The sequence below is a fragment of the Varroa destructor genome, unplaced genomic scaffold, assembly GCF_002443255.2.
Source record: "Varroa destructor unplaced genomic scaffold, Vdes_3.0 BEIS01000005.1, whole genome shotgun sequence".
Taxonomy (NCBI): Eukaryota; Metazoa; Arthropoda; class Arachnida; order Mesostigmata; family Varroidae; genus Varroa; species Varroa destructor.
Genome location: NW_019211458.1, coordinates 30,035,102 through 30,053,643, shown reverse-complemented (window position 1 = coordinate 30,053,643; position 18,542 = coordinate 30,035,102).

Genomic DNA, 18,542 nt, shown 5'->3' with positions numbered 1-18,542 from the left:
AGCGAAGACATTTCGATGCTTAGAGAACGCTGACAACAAAATGAAGAAGAATAGAAGCTCTAACACTTCAACAACTAGCGGAAATAGCAGTGAACAAAAAAAACGTCCCTCGCTGAATTCAATGAAACACTAGTGTCCGGCGAGCGTGCAACGATGCTACTAGGCCAGCAATCAGACATCAATGGCTCAAATAGTATTTAAACAATACAATAAAAACAAAGTTACGAGAACTTAATGATATATTTCAGTTGTATGTATAGGCGAAGGTCAATAGCTGTCGACAAACACGACAAGCAAAGTATTGGAAGGAGTCATTAAATTATTTCTAGTTATATGTCAGCTGTTGTCTCAGCGTAACAGAACCGGGCGGCAAGTTCTTCAGTGATTCAGGGTAGAACTTGTTCGTTTCATTTGTACCGGAAAAATACAATTATACAGGATGTATCGTTTGTGAACGACTTGACACGGTTACGTGTTGTGGGGAATGGCTTAGGCAAGTACGAGATCATAACACACAAATACTTGCATTGAAAGCAGTTTTTCTACAGCAGGCGAAAACAACTCTATCTATAAACGGGACCAGTGAAAAGCTAAGACATCCATCCATTTATTCATCCACACTTATTCATGGTTACCTAACCTAATCCTCTTAGTTAAAAGCAAACTAATCAGCTGGTCACCTTTGATTACCAGTGTAATCGATGGTAAAATTGTCGAAGTTAAAGTGAGTTTGTCTTATCGCATTGTGGAAAAAAAAGTTTATAACATTGTTTAGCTTCCCATGTAGCTTTTCTTCGTAGAATGATGATTGTTTATCATATAGTGTTATATCATATCATTTGAACCGCCATATGATGAACCGTTACCCCAGAAATTGTTGCCATTACTGTCGACAGCTTTACTCGATCCTCTCAATTGTACAAGCTGCATCACGCCTAGACGTACTATAATCAAGGCTCGGAAGATATTGAAGATATATAGAAGCCTTTTTACTTTCGATAGGACATCACAAACGAATGGTAAGCTTATATTTAGATTTGGCTAAGGTGATTAGTGCGATGCTCAAAAGCTGCACTGGGTTTAGGTGAACGCATGCATCTGGTGCTCGTTCGGGAGACTACCATTCGGTCGAAGATGAGCATCGTCATTGGCGTATAGCCAACTGTGACCGGCGCTGATCGGGGCTCAAAGTATGAGCGTCGAAATAACGTGGTTCTGATCGAATCGAACTAGAGTAGTGAAGTCGGTTCCAGAAGTTGAATGCGTATGACGACTTCAAGCAAGCGATTAGCCTGCGCCCGATGAGGCATAGAAGTGAGACGCGGCAGTAAAGGCATCCTCTTTACTCGTTTTCCTCCATAGGCGTTCGGGTGCGTCGAGCAAATAGCGTGTATGTGCGATGGTCAGAGCGACACTTGTGGAGTTAACATCGGGACTACTGCCGTTACGCCCATAGCTGTTGTCGACCATTCATTCAGAAACGTTTTAATGCGAACTCCCAAACGATTCTTTATACCGGCGGTGAAGCCGCAATAATGACAAATGCATTTAAATTTACCGTAGTATAGAGGAGGGAGAATTGCAAAGAGGACACTTCTTTACTGTAACACAATGCAAATGGATAGTCGCTCGAGACTTTTGTGGTAGCTTTTCAACAGCTTTATATATTAAAAAAAAATTTGAAAGCGTATCGAAGTCTAAAGTTTTGATCATTTTTTTCGGAAGTTCCAGCTGCGTGCCAAGTACGGTTGTGTTTTTTTCTCGATATATTTGAGAAGAAGTTAATAGTTCTGGGTTGAAATGGGTAGGAATAGAATGGTCGTGAAATGATGATTTCAACGGAGTGTCAAAGTGACAGCACGAGCTAAGTCTGAGCACTAGAGATGAAATCAATTGAAAAGGAAGAGATAATCGATAGGAAATATTGCTGAGAGACTCGGAAAAAAATCTTCAAAATAGAAGGTGAAAAAAAGCAGGCCGAATAGATAAGATGGCTGCTATCGACCAAGGTTCAAGTTCATAGATTTTTAAGCTATGTAATGATCCCACATAGGATCGACCTTGGACTATGAAATATTGTAGAAGAAACATCATTTAAAGAAGCTGAACCTATATCATGTTGTGGTTGGATTCCGCATCCCAGGCAGTACTTCAGTAAGACATAATAGAAAAGTCGTGTTAGATAAAAGACTGGAACTAGAAAATAGGCATTGGCGCTCGAAGGTGAGCGTACCTCAACTTGAACGATGAATAGACAATAGCCAGAAGGTCCCTTTGAAATAATCAATTAGGATAAGAGGCTTAGCAGGGTTACCGTATCTGTGTACTACAGATAATGATCCAATAGTATACATAGCTTAGTAATTCTTTAATAGTGTGATTTGGGTTAAACATAGAACAGTATAATTTCTGTGTTCAAGCTGAAAAAATAGGAAATAGAAAACAGTGAGTTGTCTCTTTATCTGAACAACAGTTTGAATTATATCTATATATTTAATCACAATATAACATAAACTATATATAATAATATAATATAACTACTTAATAAATTCTTCGCTTCCTCTTTAAAAGACCTCATCTTCGTGCGAACAACCATAGTGTAGCGATCAAGTTTGTTCCCGTACATTAGCCAAAAATATCGAATCTGAAGAAGAACTTTTTGCCTAAAATGAAGAGTATCTGAATGGACTGGGTGTCCGGTTCCCCTTTTATTTATCCCCCCCCTAACCTAACCACGCTATATTACCTTTGTAAACTTCGACCACCCTGACTAGCACATAATAGATTTTAATGTTTTAGATAGATAAATCGAATGAATAAAAATCGTCACTACTGGGTTGAAGAAATACCGATAAAATGTCAGGTTTTCAAGGGCGGAGCCTCTCTCATCTGCCCACTGTCCAGAGGCCAGATTTTAAGACGTTCAAACAAATACTTGCAAACGCTTCGAAGTGAGTCAATTTCAGTCGTGTTTTCCCTATTTTTTTTCTGCAAAGTCACAATAGAGTAATACTACGAATGAACAGTACAGCCATACGATTGTTACCTTACACAACGATTAATTCAATGACGTAGGCTGTGGCTAGGCACAGGGACGTTTACTCCAACCCAGTAATGATGTAACGTTTGTTTCTTGTCAGCCACTTGGTGGCCTGCTGACCATCCCGTTAAGCTACTCGTCAAGTTCTCTCAAATACGCTAGCAATATTTTACCTGCTGTCAGAAATTATTTATTTCGATGATTTATTGTACTAGGAAAAAGCTGGAGCAGTAATTACTTCTTTATTTAATTACACTTACTGTATAAAGTGTCATAAGTTGTCGGAATATTTCTACAAATATTTGTAGCATCAAACATCATGCAATGAATGTACAGATACCGCTTGGAGCCATAATATACCCGAATCAGCTCGGCAATTTAGGCTTAAACGGATCACATGACTACCAGGACAACGTACATGGAACATTATCTACACCTATTTAAATGACGTTATGTTGAAACTTCTAAACCTTTGCGGCGCTATTTTTTTTTTCGCAACTGATAAGTGCCTCCCTTTGTCAACCGGACGGAGAGTTAAAGCCATACCCAGCGTTCGTTGCGCGATCTTTTCCGTATAAAAGCCGTAAAAATGTTCGCATTTAGGTAATGCACGTTTCGCTTTAATGAGCCACTGGCTTATTGTGGAACTTATCCAACGTTGACGATTCCCATCAGTATATTTTAGTATTTTAATTTTGTTCCGTCAACGGGCAGTCGGGCCAGATTGTTGGCTCACGACGATTCAGCACACGACGATTTCAAATTTTTTACCCAATGGCAACGTGAGATTAAACCAACAGAAAATGAACACACATTTATTTGTGCTACGCGTACACCAGATGTCATCAAGAGGTTCGTTGCCATATTATATGCCAATGAAGTTTCGAATTTACCCGCCCCGATGATTTGACCGGCGGCTGTCAGTGGCTGTGAATCAAAGGAGCGATATTCCAGACGCGCTCCTTAGCTAGCACCCCAGCCAGTGTCTCTGACTACCCGTAGCTATTTCATTATAGTCACCTCTCCTTTAGTTTGTTCGTTTATTTTGGTTGGTTTTTCTGTGCGTACGACTCTTGCTATCACCCTGCAATTTTACCACAGATCAGCTTATCAATGGGTACCACCTAAAGCTTCGCCACCTTCGCCGGCGTTCGTTGCAAACGACAAAGACGTTCTTTGAGCGTGTTTGATCTAAGCGATCGGATCATAAATTGTTATTGCGTCCGATCCACGCAGGCATATGCATTAAAATCAGTAGAAATTTCGCACATAGAAGCCCTGCGAGAGCGCGACAACGGCGACGCTGCCGTCGCCAATAGATCTATCTATTAGTTGGTTTGAAAACAGTTTCAGATCGATCCTGGACCGAACGTTAGTTTGCCATCGCAAACGCAACGCCAAACTACTTCTCTCAAGTAAATAAACTTTATAAACAGATAACGTCAGCTTACACAAATATCGGACGCTGAAGTTCACCTATGAACTAGCGGCAGCAATAGCTAAAAATTGGGAAAAATAATAACATATGACCCGTCACGAAAGATTTCTACAGCAAAGCGCTGCAATTTCCACTCGTGAGCTCAAAGCAGGAGGCTGGAATGGAGAAAAAGGGTGTCAATATACAAACCAAACTATTGTTCTTCCTTGATCTGTTCAAATGGCAGATCTATTCGTCTATGACTGCCAATCAGATCCTAAGCAAAGAGCAATATCGCTAGAAAACAATTCCATTTCGAATGACGTCGTCGTTGGCGTCAACAATAGAAAGGTGCTGTTCCTGTAATAAGGTTAGATGGTCCTTAAAAAGTGCCTTGTTCCCCTTCAAGGAATCAAAATCGTTGATTCAAACTAGTCGCATAGAAAGGCAAAATTGATAGCAAAGCCACAGCTAAATTGCGTCTGAAGGAAGAATTGCAGTAGTAGCGTAAATAATTTAGTGGGCACGCACTCGGTCTACAGTACCCCTTTATAATACCAGATATATATACTTACATCAAACCTAGACGGCATTTTTAAAAGGCTGCGTCTAAAGACGAGGCGACAGATTTACCAAATCTATGCCCACCTTTCTATAGTGTATTTGAAATGCTGAAAGATGAGCATACGGGAAGATTTTAAGGAGTAGGTCTAGCTGCTTGTATTTAGAATTGGGAAATTCATATCTACCAACACCAAATAAATAGTTGACTCAGGCAATTTTACACAAGTTTTTTCCGCTTTCTCGGTTGCTGATCCATATTGGAGCACGTTCTCATAAATAATTGGTCGCATTTTTTCGGTGTTTCTCCTGGGGTTCAACTAACCCAGAGTTAAAATGGGCGCTCCCCTATAAATGGTCGTCGATGATGAGAAAAAAACCTTATGTATTCTACAATAATAATAATGTCATCAAACGAACGTACTGCCTCGACTTGACATTTTTATCAGCCGACCAACGATGTCGCCGGTGCCTAGCTATCAATAACAGGGATTGAACTCATCTAGGCGATTCACACCCCACAACAATCGATCCATCGACTGCACATTGTGGTGTTTGTCTGAGGTAGAGAGGAGTTTATGGGCTGGCCTAGGACCGGACGTCGACATCAGACTACGAAGGGGCGTGGTATATTGGGCGCCTCTTCAGTCAAAGTCTCAGAGCGAACCACCCCGAGTACTTCGCGAGTTTCTCGGAGCATCGTAGCATACCGTCCTTGTTGACGACGAGGGCGCCGACGTCGAGACTGAACGGTGGGCTGTGCTGCAACAATGGATCACCCCCGCTACGGCAGAGCGTTGTGACGCTCGTGAAACCGAGAAGGAGCACCGTCGAGATAAAGCTGTAAGCATGTATTTATACGACGTCAGCTTGGCGTCGTAGGAAACGCTAACTAACCACGAAAATAATGCTAAGTCCAGTGAAACCGACGATATTTCTGTTATGTTCTTAACCGCACTCACTGTCCCTGTAAGCTTCCTAACCAGTTGGTTGTATATGAGTGTGTCTGTGGTAAATGCCTCAACATCCGTGTACCATATAGCTGTTCCTTCTGATCGTAGCAGTAACAACTACAATCGGTTAAACAAGTAAAAGAATCAAAAAGCCAAAAACGTGGGGGTGTATCCGCCTATCATGGGTAAAAGAGGCGCTTTTATGCCGAATCCCGATTGCTTCATTGAAAAAGGCTGTATGATGGCAAGGTTTAGGCCTTCTAGCCGCGCCATTATCGTTGATGCTGCCATTTTGATCAGTCGAAGACTCTGCTGAAAGTCAGCCTTAGCCACAGGCGGCCTACCTAGTCGACAGCAGCTTCGCCACGACTGAAGGTTGGGGACAGGAGGCTCTGTCTGATTGAAATGTGAACCCGACCTGACGGAATTGCCAAACTCAATACCAATGTGGAGGTGACATGTAAAGAAGATGTGAAGTTGATGCTGCCACTAGTTGAGCATATATAAAACCATAGGATGTATGTGTGTAGGACCATCGATATGCGTCTGTGGCTGTATCTAGGTGTCAATGAACGCCGAATGAGGACGAACAGGAAAAAAGACGAAAAGCGACCGACGGTCGGGGGCTCCCATCGGCCAAAGCGCGCTCAACTGCCCGCGACGCTCGAGTCCGACTTGATTCGATATCAACGGGTACGATGTAATGAATATAAGGATGGCATGAGAATCCAACATCGTTCAATGGACTACGTGGGACTAGTTAAGGGGAATGCGAATAGGCGATCGACAGACTGTATGCCGCCGCGACTGATCTGTTCAACAGGCGTCTATAGAAGCCTGCAGGGTTCATAAACAGAAGTAATTTCTGTTAAGGGTGCTGTTTCTTCTGTGTGTGCTGATTGCCTCTAATGGCGGTTTGAGATATTGAATTAGTGAAAGTTTAGAAATAGGAGAAGCTGATCGAAGGTCAGTTGAGAATATTATAAGTAAACGGTAAAGTTGTTGCAACGTTTATATTATTGTTGCTTAGTCCAATCGGTTGCATCATATCAGTTGCACGAACCAGAACGAACAAAAGGTCGTCAATACCTAAAGCCTGATAATAGTACGAGGACAAATTTCTAGGCTTCATCTGGAAATTATTTCGTATCTCGCACAATTATATACATACATATATACGGTTTAGTAGATGTTCTGGAATCTTTTCGTTCTAATATCGTTCTTTAATCACCTCTTCTTTTGACATAGCGAAACGTCGAATGGTGATATGCAGACACGTTTTTGATGCCACTTCAAAGTTCGAATAAAATGCTCCCAGTTTTCCCATAGGGGCCTTTAAAAAGGCTATATTTAAAAAATATTTTCTTTTTACAGTACCGAAAAAATTATTCTGTGACTAATCTTCGTCTGAATAATCTGAGTATCCTAACTGCAATAGTTTCAGCCCGGGCATTGCTAAAGATCAATACGTTGTCTGCCATCTTTTGGTTCAGCTTTATTTTCATGATTCAATATATGTTCTATGCCAACCATAACGATTATAGACCTCAGGAAAAGTAAACCAGCCTATACGTACCCTGTCGGAGTTCACTGTCGCTAAATAGATAACCCCGGTGGCAAATCGATAGTATTTTAGAGCTAAAGTCGATACGGAAAGTTGTACATGTTAAACTATATAAAACTCACGTCGTTTCCTATTATTAATTATTTTATTTATATTGTGTTTAAGAAAGTTTCGCATATGGAAGAGGAAACGTCAGGGATGTTCTTTGCGGCTAATCAAAGTTAGCTGTGGCGTTAAACGAAGATCGATAATGCTTATGCCCAATGAGGCAGGAACGAAAGCTGCTGATACAAAGCAACTTTCCCAAGCGATAAGATAGATGTTCTACCTAATGCTTGATCTAACGAGCATAAACGGAAAAAGCGGTCGAAACCTAGAACTACGGCATCGTCTGAGAAATTGGCGTCTAGCAGATATTGTGAACTCATAATGTGATAACCAAATAGGTGATGTTTACCTCGCCTTTTTTGTTATTATTAGGGAAAAATTCTCATCAGCAAAGTGACATAAAACACCCATCCTTCCATCTTTCACAGAAATTTTGACAAGTTGTCGTTTACTGCCAGCAGCCACCATTATACAGGGTAATTTGCACACAATTAGTCGCAATGGCGCTACTGACGCTAGTGGCCCTGACGGCTATTTCTTCTCGGTGATATTTACGGGCCTTAGTGCAATAGCAACATCAACAACTGTCAGCCATTTGAGTAGACGACAATAAAAGGGGATGGGTTTGGCCGAAAATGAAAGCAAGAAACCGTCGCCACAGGCGCTCCAAGGACCAGCAAGCTAACAATTTGCGGCGTTCGTCCTGCGGAATTGGCCGTCATCGCGGATGCGATGACAGACCCCGGCGACTCAAGCGGACAGACAGAGGTAGAAATAGTTTCATATTCTTTCACCATAATTCGGTATCTATTTTTTCACTCTCGCGCGTTTTCCGTCTATTGTGCTTCTTGTGATTAGTAGTTGCGACTCCGTGCCGCTTCGTCTGTCCAGCGTATCGCCATTGCCATCCGTTTCTATTATTTCTCTATCTATTCCTCACTGATGAGAGCGACGGTGGCGGCCACTGAATCAGCGACGGGTCGGTCGTGCACTCGTTGCTGTGTCGTTGGCCTGAGTTAGCCAACCACTGCCGGCACTGCAGCTGCTCGTGTGCCCGAGACGAGTGCAAGATTGCTAACCTTTCACGCGTTCAGTGGCGCCCTTTGCCTGTGGCAAAACTAGCTGACAAGGAACGACAAGTGAGAGGTAACGACACAAGACTTTGACAGAACGGGAAAAAGTAAAATCAACATTTAGGTGAGTCGGAAATAATTGGTACAACAACAGCGACACGGGCAGCTCAATGACAGGCGCGACAGAGTGAGGTTTTTACCTATCAACTTGCCAGCTCTGGGTAACCTTTCACTCTGGTGCGTATGCTACAGTTACTGAGAGCAGGCAGGCAGGCGACAAACGAAGACGGCGGGCACTCGTGAGACAAGCTATCTCAGTGCAACTAATCATCACCATATGGAAGACCGATAACAACAAGATGATCACCAATGCCACTTGTGAAGGCCACGCGCATCCATGACATTTTGTCACCTGTTTCGTTGGCGTGTGCCTGCCTGCCTGCCTGCCTGCCTGCCTGCCTGCCTACCAGCGCGCACTGCGGCCGTTACGGCGGTTTCTCGCACTTTTTGGCGCCTAACCCACGTTTCTGCGGCCTGGCACTGCTGTAGCGACCACCAACGCACTGTTTCTAGAGATCGAACAGAAACGACGCCGTTTTGAGATATGAGTAGGACTAATATGTAGCTAAACGATTCGTTGGAATAGACACCAGTTGAATTTGGCTAACTACCCGCATACGCGAAGGAGAACAAGTGAAGACGATAAGGATAACGAGTCCAATAAATGGTTCAAGGTTTTTCGTCCAATATTGCTATTAGCTATTAGACACATCAGATGGTTAGGCCCCAGAGCCCCACACTCATAAATAAAAGACGTCCCATGTTGCCGTTTCTGCCGAGAAACAAACAAGAAGCCAGATTTTTTTAGGGGTCATCTCACCGGCATCTGCTGGATTCTCAGACGCCTGTGCTACTCTCGAAGCCATTGCTTCGCGCTATTTTCACTAGTTTGAACCTTCTACATTACTAACAATAATTTCAGTAGTAATAGTAATAACGAAGTACCGACAATAACATGGCCGCCGACAACAACAGAAACAGGCTAAATAGCGACATAACACCGACGAAATATACCGTAGAGAAAACTGTCTGTCTGCCATAGCAAAGCCGGCTACTGCTGCAACGAGGTACCCGCGATTTCTCTCTATCGTGTGACCTTTCCATTCGCTATGTCAGAACATATATGGAGAAAAGAGCATATACAAAACGGACAGGCAAACTATGTTGATTGCATTTGCTATATTTGTTGCTGACGGAGAACGGTGCTGCAGCAGTGAGAATTTACTTCAATTTTGCTGCCGCAGTCCTCTGGAGCTCATCTTGAATCATGCTTGTTTCCCCTTTTTCCTGTTAACTATTCCGTCACCACTAGTTTCCTGTTTTAGGATCTTTCTGTCCTTCGAGTACACCTCATTTAGCAGTTACTTTATCTTCCGGGTATTCCCTTCACTCCTTCCCCCTCTGTCTTCACAAGCGACAACGAGTACCTTGATAACGATAATCGAACCCAATTTGTTGTTTGTTTTTATTGAAGTCGGCTTAACGACCTCGTTGACTTTGTGTTACGTCTCTATATATATATATATAGTCTTTTTATCATTAATCGAGTCACTTCGGTTGACGTGATGGGAAAAAGACGATATACTACGTGACTGTTTCGGTGAGTCATATACATTGTTGAGTTTTTGCAATGTTTGCAATTGCTTGATAAATATCTGTTTGGATCAGTGACGGTTTTTTCTGCTACTCTCAGTGTAGCCTGATATTATGAGCGCGTTTATTACTACTACGATTAATTCCCTAGTTAACAGATACCGCCACTGAACCGTAATGTTGTATGCAATTCAAATTATGCATAAAAAAAATGTAGATTAAAATCATTGTCTCGTGGGTAGACCTAAAGCTACCATTTAGATTCTGTGAACAATGACCGTGGTCGCCTCTAGCCATTGTATACACCGTATATGTAATCCGTAAAGCCACCAACAACGAAGTTTATTATCTCATTTATCTTATTTCTAAATATCCATGGAATATCTATTAGACAAAGAGTTGTAAACAGCAAATGCATGTATATATATGGTACTGCAGAAAAACTGGAACTCTTCCTCATGCGTTATTTCTAAGGCCGTACGTAAATAAAAGCAGGTTTTACATGTGCCAAAAGGATCATTCTCGACAGTCACGCTAATGTTATATAACCCGCGGTTACAGCATCAATTTTGGATTTGGACTACTCCTCTTCAAACTATTCCGTTTTCAGTCCGGAAATAACTATTTAATTAAGTAACTGTACGTCAAGCAATACTCGTAAACGTAAGCCAAAAACCTTAACAGAACTTAATTTTGAGCGAATAACAGGTCAAAGGTCTCAAAAACGTAGGAGCTCAAAATGGCCAAAAGGTAAAAAGGTACTAACCGTTGGAGCTAATTTAGGCCACCCAATTACCAAGTAACATTTTCCTCTCCAAAAGCCGTTCAACAGTTTTGCTGAAATCAGCAATACATTGCTTTTGAAGTATGTTGACAATTTTTTTTTGATATCCTTTGATGAACCCTTTAAGTATAAATCCTAGCGAGAATTTTCGGCTCTGAGTCATAAATATTTTCTTCGGTCTTCTTATAAGCCATATGAAAACAGGCGATGGCGTAGATTGTCGATTCTGGGCAAAGAGGAAGCTTTAAATCTTGGTGAGGATTCGTCCAGTGCGGAAAGATTGGATGAAAGGTGATCTTCGTTTAAATTCCAAAAGCCAGACCATGTTGTTCTTTTTTTTTTTTTTTTTGCCTTTTTCTCTAATGTAATGGCTTTGGCTTGGTGTCAGACGTAACGGATAGACGCATGTTCGTTACGGCAAACAGGCCGCCAAAATTTGTCCCATCTCAAATGTTTAACTTTATAGATATATAGTACATTAAGGTCGGGCTATTATACATAAACTCCACATTTTCTGGTCCTCTTAGTTACCTAACCTTGAATTTTTACTTTTGGTACTGTCGATTGTCTCAGGCGACTGCCCCTTCCAACATAATTCTAATGGTTAATATATGTATTTCTGGGTTCGCTTCTACAATACGTTATGTGGTCATGGTTCGTTCAAATTTCATCGCTGGCAAATGGTTACTTTGACATAGTGTTAGCATGCCGTTGTAAGAGTCTGTCGGGAAAAAAATTCTCATAAGCCCAGCAAAATCCACAAACCGATAGAAAGAAACACGACATATAGTACTTTCCGTCAGGGCTAACACTCTGTCATGAACGGCTGATCTTCGCGGGTCCCAGCGGGAGAAGTAGATCCAGTTATGTCGTCGGCTGGCTGCTTCTTCCTGAATGACTCTAGTAGTAGTAGTACTTTGCGATGTAGATTCGGAGTACTTCAGTGTAAGGGAGCAGAGGCTAAAAGTAGTTCACAAACAAGTATAATAAGTTAAAGATTTTAACTATATAATAAAGACAAAACAGTTTAGTAAGCAAAGATGCTATTAGTGCACTATTACGGGGACGAGTTCATAGTTTCCTATCAGAGCTCAGGTGTTCTTCATATGAAAAGTCTTTTACACTCGAAGTTTACGATCACGAATTTCCCCTTACGGTCACTGTGCTATATTGCTTAGTTTTGTAATGATCTTACCGGGTATAAGGTCTGACGACTGAACACACAGATATGTTTGGTCATTTTGCATAAGTAGCAAGATTTTGAGCTATTTCTTGTGGATACTCTAACCTATGCGTTATCTATCATGGTTGTTTTGTTATCTATGGGTACCCACAGAGAGTTCTGGATTGACGTCTAGCTGGCTGTACAACTGCTAATGCAACACTGTATCTGTATATGTATCTGTTCGTTCGCTCATAAAAGTTTCCGAATATATATTAAATATAATAATTATCTGTTCTCTAGTGATTTTCTTAGGCTGAGGTGTATCGATAACCTACGGTCGTATCACCTCGGTAGATTATGCTCGACTCTGTCGTGACCTCATAATAGTCAATCACTCAACGATGCTGCCTGAGAACGTAAATTGTTTTGTTATAGATTATTGTCATGGTATCGAACCTGCTATCTAGGTTTGCCATTTTCTTTGGGGTTCTTCTTTACTTGGGGTGCTAGCTTTCAACCGTCACACAGAGAACCTTTTGACCTCCCAAGTCGAAAACATATTGAATCCGTCGTATTCATTATTGAAGGTCCAGATAGGGGATGGATAATACGAGATAATAAATTTGTATATTCTATTTCATTTGACCGGTTAGTAAGCTAGTCGTTTTATTATGGATCACTAGCATTAACAAATTTTATATTACTGCAATCCTATTAATAAACCAAAAGCTTGCACTACATTTGGAGTGGAACCAGTTTTATAAGCGTGCAGTACCTGTAATTTCCAGTTTTGTCACTGCCACAGCTTTTGAAGACGATCTCGGAAAACGTTTGTCAAATCAAGTGTCACTTCCAAATAAAAGATTTTTATTGAAAATCTTTTATTTGGAAGGAGTTATGCCTGAATGAGTACATCCGTAAACATAATCGTTTGGCCACAATTGGCTTTTTACTAGAAACCTGTACGACCTCTATTTCGGTGGATCATTCTCACAATACAAGATTGCAAGGGCTATACAACCCTTAAAATGAGCGTAGGTACGTACAAACGTTGTCTTATCATAGACTTGGCAAACACCTGGCTCATTTCTTCCAAGTCTAACGTCGACATATTTCCTACGCTGCGTCGATACTAACCGTAATCTTTATAATACTAAACAACTCAGTTTATAGGTCAAGTTGATAAGAAATTGAAGTTCTGAAATATTCAACACTCTATTCTAATGTGTTCACTGCATCATTTTATTTATATATCTATGCGAAAAGCGAACCCCCCTCACAACTCGAAGCTGCATTTAAGTAAAAGTTGTAGTTCTGATACTTTGATGATACTTACCGTTAGACGACATAATTTCTTTACCAAGTAAGTCGCTACCTAAAGACTAATAGAAAGGTCAGAGACTCATAAACGAAACAGTTAGCAAAATTAGAGCACCTGGATTCGTATTGTGGATTATCCGCCTCCGAAGGCCTAAAGGGAAAATCATCCACTAACCAAAGCATCGAAAGGCGGAATATCTTTACTGACAAAGATCTGTTTTTCCTTACCCACTACACCCATCTAGAAGACGCCTTTTCCGGTGTCCTCCAACTAGTTAAGTGCAGAACGTGGTTTTGTTAGCTAATCGAGCGGGCCTCAAAGCATTGTTCACGTATTGCTACAGTCATATCTTGATGATAACGCATCGATTTCTTTGTTGGTCTCATCCTTTTGGTATATTAATATGCTACATTCTGCTACTGGCGTGCCTGATAATGAACAGGTGCCACAGGCCTTATTTAGCAAGCACGAACGCCACGTTTACTCTAACTATTTACAATTCTTGTTCAGGTCTAAAACGATGACGATCTGCTGTTTATGCCATACGTCTGATCCACACGCGACAAGGCTGTTCGCGTTTCTCCTGCTACAGTGACAAGTCAATTATCGATCGTTCGAGCCGATTCGCGGCCCTCAATAGCATTATAGAACGGTTCTTCTTCAGAAAGCTTCTTCAGGGACATATCTGCTTCGTCGTCTTCTCTAACGGGCAGGAAATTGACAAGGGGTCTACAGAACGAAAACGAATCTTCTTCTTTTTTACGTGAATAAATGACGGATTAGTCCCGTTAATCTGGTGTGCCGTACGCGTACAAGCCGATGAACTTTGACGTTCTATGAACAGCCATCATATTTGATGTATTGTTGTGTGTTAACGACGCACGCTCCGTTCTTAGAAAAAATAATAGGGAGCACGTCGAGCTTAGTGATTACATTCGGGAACTGGCGTGAGCCTTCGATATTGTAACTGTTGGATAGATCTCGTAAAGCAGAGGAAAGACTGTATACATGTAATAGATCTAGTTGTTTTCAGCCTGTAGAGGTCTAACAATTATGACTGTCAAGATTTATTGCGTAATAAACGTTAAGGGCAGAATAAGCACAGGCAGCTACGACAGTGGTACCATGTTTTCAATAATCATTCATACCGTTTCAATTTTTTTGAGGGACGTTACAAGACACTGCAGAAATAATAATTGCCTCTTCGAAAAATATTCTCTTACGCTAAATTAATCACTTGGTATTATTATGTTTGATACAACATGGCGATCAAATATTATCCAAAGCCACTGTCGGCTGTCTATGTACATGGCTATGCGATTTCATTGATGAACATGAACATCATTGGCGCTCGTCGCTGCGATATCTGCACACCCGTATGAAGGCTCAGCATTCTTGAACTGGTGACCTCCCCCAGTTTACTCAAAGGGACAAAACACTCTACAAGCACACGCAAATATATACATAAGAACACGTAAGCACAATGATTTGCCCCGATATTTTCTACGCTCTTAGCAAACAAGGAGTGATGGAACGAGGCCAATTTGTGCTCGAAAGCTGCAGGATCAGAGAAGAGCAACAGACGTTAATGCTCGCGACAATGACTGCTTGAAAGGGTTCAGACGTACCTTGTAGGCTATGGGGGTTATGCAGCCGTATGAGGTACAGATTGACACGTGGCAGCGGGCAGCCACAGCACCGCTAAACCCGGGGAGCGAGGTTCCGTCTACTTTCCTTGTTAGCTCAGTATGCCCCCGATTAGGATTTGATTCGTATAACAGTCTGCGTTTAGTGACAAGAATGAATCAGAGCGAAGATTACCAAGATGAGACCAGAAGTGAATTCGACGTCTACCGGCGGACCTTTTTAGTTACTAACATATTAGAATAAGCGTGGCAAATAAATAAACGGATACGACATTATTTGTGACCTATGTGAATGTAACCTAGGGTCAGGATAGGTGTAAGGCTTGTAAATGTTATTTGTTTGAATGCAATTAGATAAAACTGGTATTTCTGCCACCTGATGGGACTTTATCATAGTCAAGTCGTAGAAATATAGGAAATAATAGATATTATCTGCCGTTTTTCGAAATAAATGTGTGCAAAATTCAAGTTCATTACAGCATTGTGAAATTGTTGTTGAGTAGATTGCCTCGTTCAAGGTAGTACCATGTCGTTTTACTGTTCTATATCCTACCGAATACCTATATAATACAAGCACCCTATATTCTAAATGATAGTATGCATCGGCACTGGATTTCAGAATATGCTCAGATGAAATCAGCTGCAGAAACGTGCTGTATACTATTATTATATGCCTCGTTTGTGTTGCTCACATATTGTCAATGATGTAGTCACTATCATGTGGAACGGCTGAATACAGACTGTAGTAAAGGATTGTTGCAGTATACTCACATATACTACGAAGCTAAAGGTATTCAAAGCTCTTCGTGACCTGCAGAAGATCGACTAGTTTCTCTAGCTCATTTGAATACAGAAAGAAGAAACAGGTTAGATTTTAACAACAATAAAAACGAAAATGATGTGTCTTCAGGTTACACACAGATATGTTTCGTAAGCATCTCCCGAACTAGCTGCCTATTATGTGCTGTATTTAACAGCTTATTCAAGCATTCATTGTATAAAGAAGATCCAAGCAGTAAATCTTCTCTAAGCGATGTATCGAGCTGCATACAATGTAACTTTCCGCATTTCACTGTATTCGATCTTGATCCATAATCAAGTTCCTGTCAGATACTAGCTAGTTAGAGGAAACGAGGGGTTTACCCGTTGTTAATAGCTATTTAAACGCATTAGTTTGCCATCTATACATTCCAATGCACAAAGTTAACGTGTACGTATGTGTGCGTAGATGTTACTACACCAATATCTAATCAGAGAATCTATGATTGAGAGATCTTGGTTCAAACTAACCTTTCAAAGGCAAACTTTCTTATTTAGTTCGTTCTCATACATACGCGAAATAATTATATATCCAGACGCCTCTTTCTTTGTGAGCAAGCCAGGCAAACGAGCTAGCTTTTGAGTTGACGCTGCGACGCCGTGGATTCGCTGCATGATGTATGCCGATCGTATGCCACGAACTTGCCTGATGCTACGAAACTGCGAACCCACGGAAGAAGAAACTTTGGCGCTAAGTTCAAGTAAAGATGTATGTCTTACATTAATGTTGATGCCTGTACGCCGTACATATAGTCAGAGCAGATCAGTATTCGCAATGGCGAGAAACGGAACAAAAGCCAAGAGAGAGAAGGAAATGAGGAGACCAAGCCGGTATCGTTTAAAGGCCGCTCTTGTACGTCTCGCTATTTGCGCAGCGGGTATCACTGCTACCCAGGCGAGTGATTTCGACGTTCGACGAATATGTATGTCCAAGGCACGAGCTCTGAAAGCGCGTTGAGGTCGTCGTAAAGGCTGAAAAGTGAAGACTGAAGACTAATTTGCTAACAGAAGAGCGGACCGGGAGTGCGGCGTCGAGTGAGACGGAGAAGGTCGAGAATCCCAATGCCAACCAGACAACTAAATCCCTCGTTGCTGGCAACTGAGGCCTGATGCAGCAGCTAAAAGACTCAGATGTGCGCAGAGGTTCCGTAGCCGGCAGCCACCGACAACGACCTACAGTCCCGGGAGGAGGCGAGAAAAAGCGATCCGAAGAGAACGGGTGAGAAAAGGCACAAATGACGAGGCGGCGGGCGGGCGGGCGGACGGACGGACGGACGGACGGAAAGCCTTGCGCGTCCACGAAAAACAAACATGCATTCCGCCGTTTCGCAGCAGCAAATCAACTCTGAAGACAGCACGAATAGAGCAAGCTATTAGTGACACGGGCAAATACGATGCAGGGGCAAGCAGCATCCAGCATCGACAGGACGAACAGCGGCGGGATGCCGGCTGAGAGAAAAATCAGGTGAACAGTAAGCAAACGGAAAGCTGGTGCGCCCTCGGGTGCACATAGTGACTGACTGTCGGCAGAGCCCAGTTTCGAGATGTTGCTATTGATGCTGAGAAAGTAAACATTGATGGACTGGACGGCGCACGGAACAATTTCGGCTGAGGATAGCATCGAAACAGATATATATATGGTGGTACTATAACTTACCAGTAGAAGCAAAAGGGAGAGAGGAGATGCTGCTGTGACTACAGTTAGTTGGGTGCACTCTGCGAAGAGAGGTACACGCGAGAGCGGGTAACACTCAGCTACTACCGAATGCAAGAGATGGATTGAAGAGCGAGCACCTCCTGCTGATGGCAGGGCTCATTTGGGAGACGAAGACTGCGCTCTGACGAAAGTATGAATCTGACTGATGGCGAAGCTGCCCAACTTCGGAAGGTTCGACGAATGTCGGTAGAGGATATGCTATTAGCTACATATCTTTGGCTTATGACAGTAACCGATCTGAATTGAGGGAGGTAAAATTTATTGAAATATGAAATTTTTTTTTGGCACAACTATGTAAAAAATATGTACGAATTGAAGAGCAGATTTAATTTTTTCTAGATTTGACCTCGTTTTTTAATGTGTAAAAGTCACTTGGAGTCTTTTTTTTATGGTGGAGAAGAATATGTTTTGAGATACCCTACATTATATACGTAATACCTTTTTTATTTTTTATCGGACCTTCCAGATAACATTATAGATTCAGTATAGCGCAGTGAAGCATTTGCATCGTAGTAAAAATTGAGCACAGTTTTAAAAATAGGATTCATTAGACCGCATGTAGAAAATTTCTAGTGATGACATTCCCTTGTTTTTATTTACGTTCCCTCCGTTTATAATGAAGCTCGTTATTTACCTTTTTGGCGCTTCGTAAAACTTGCCGCTCTAACTCACTACGACAAATCGGATCATAGGTAGCTTTATGAGTTAGCTTTATATAGTT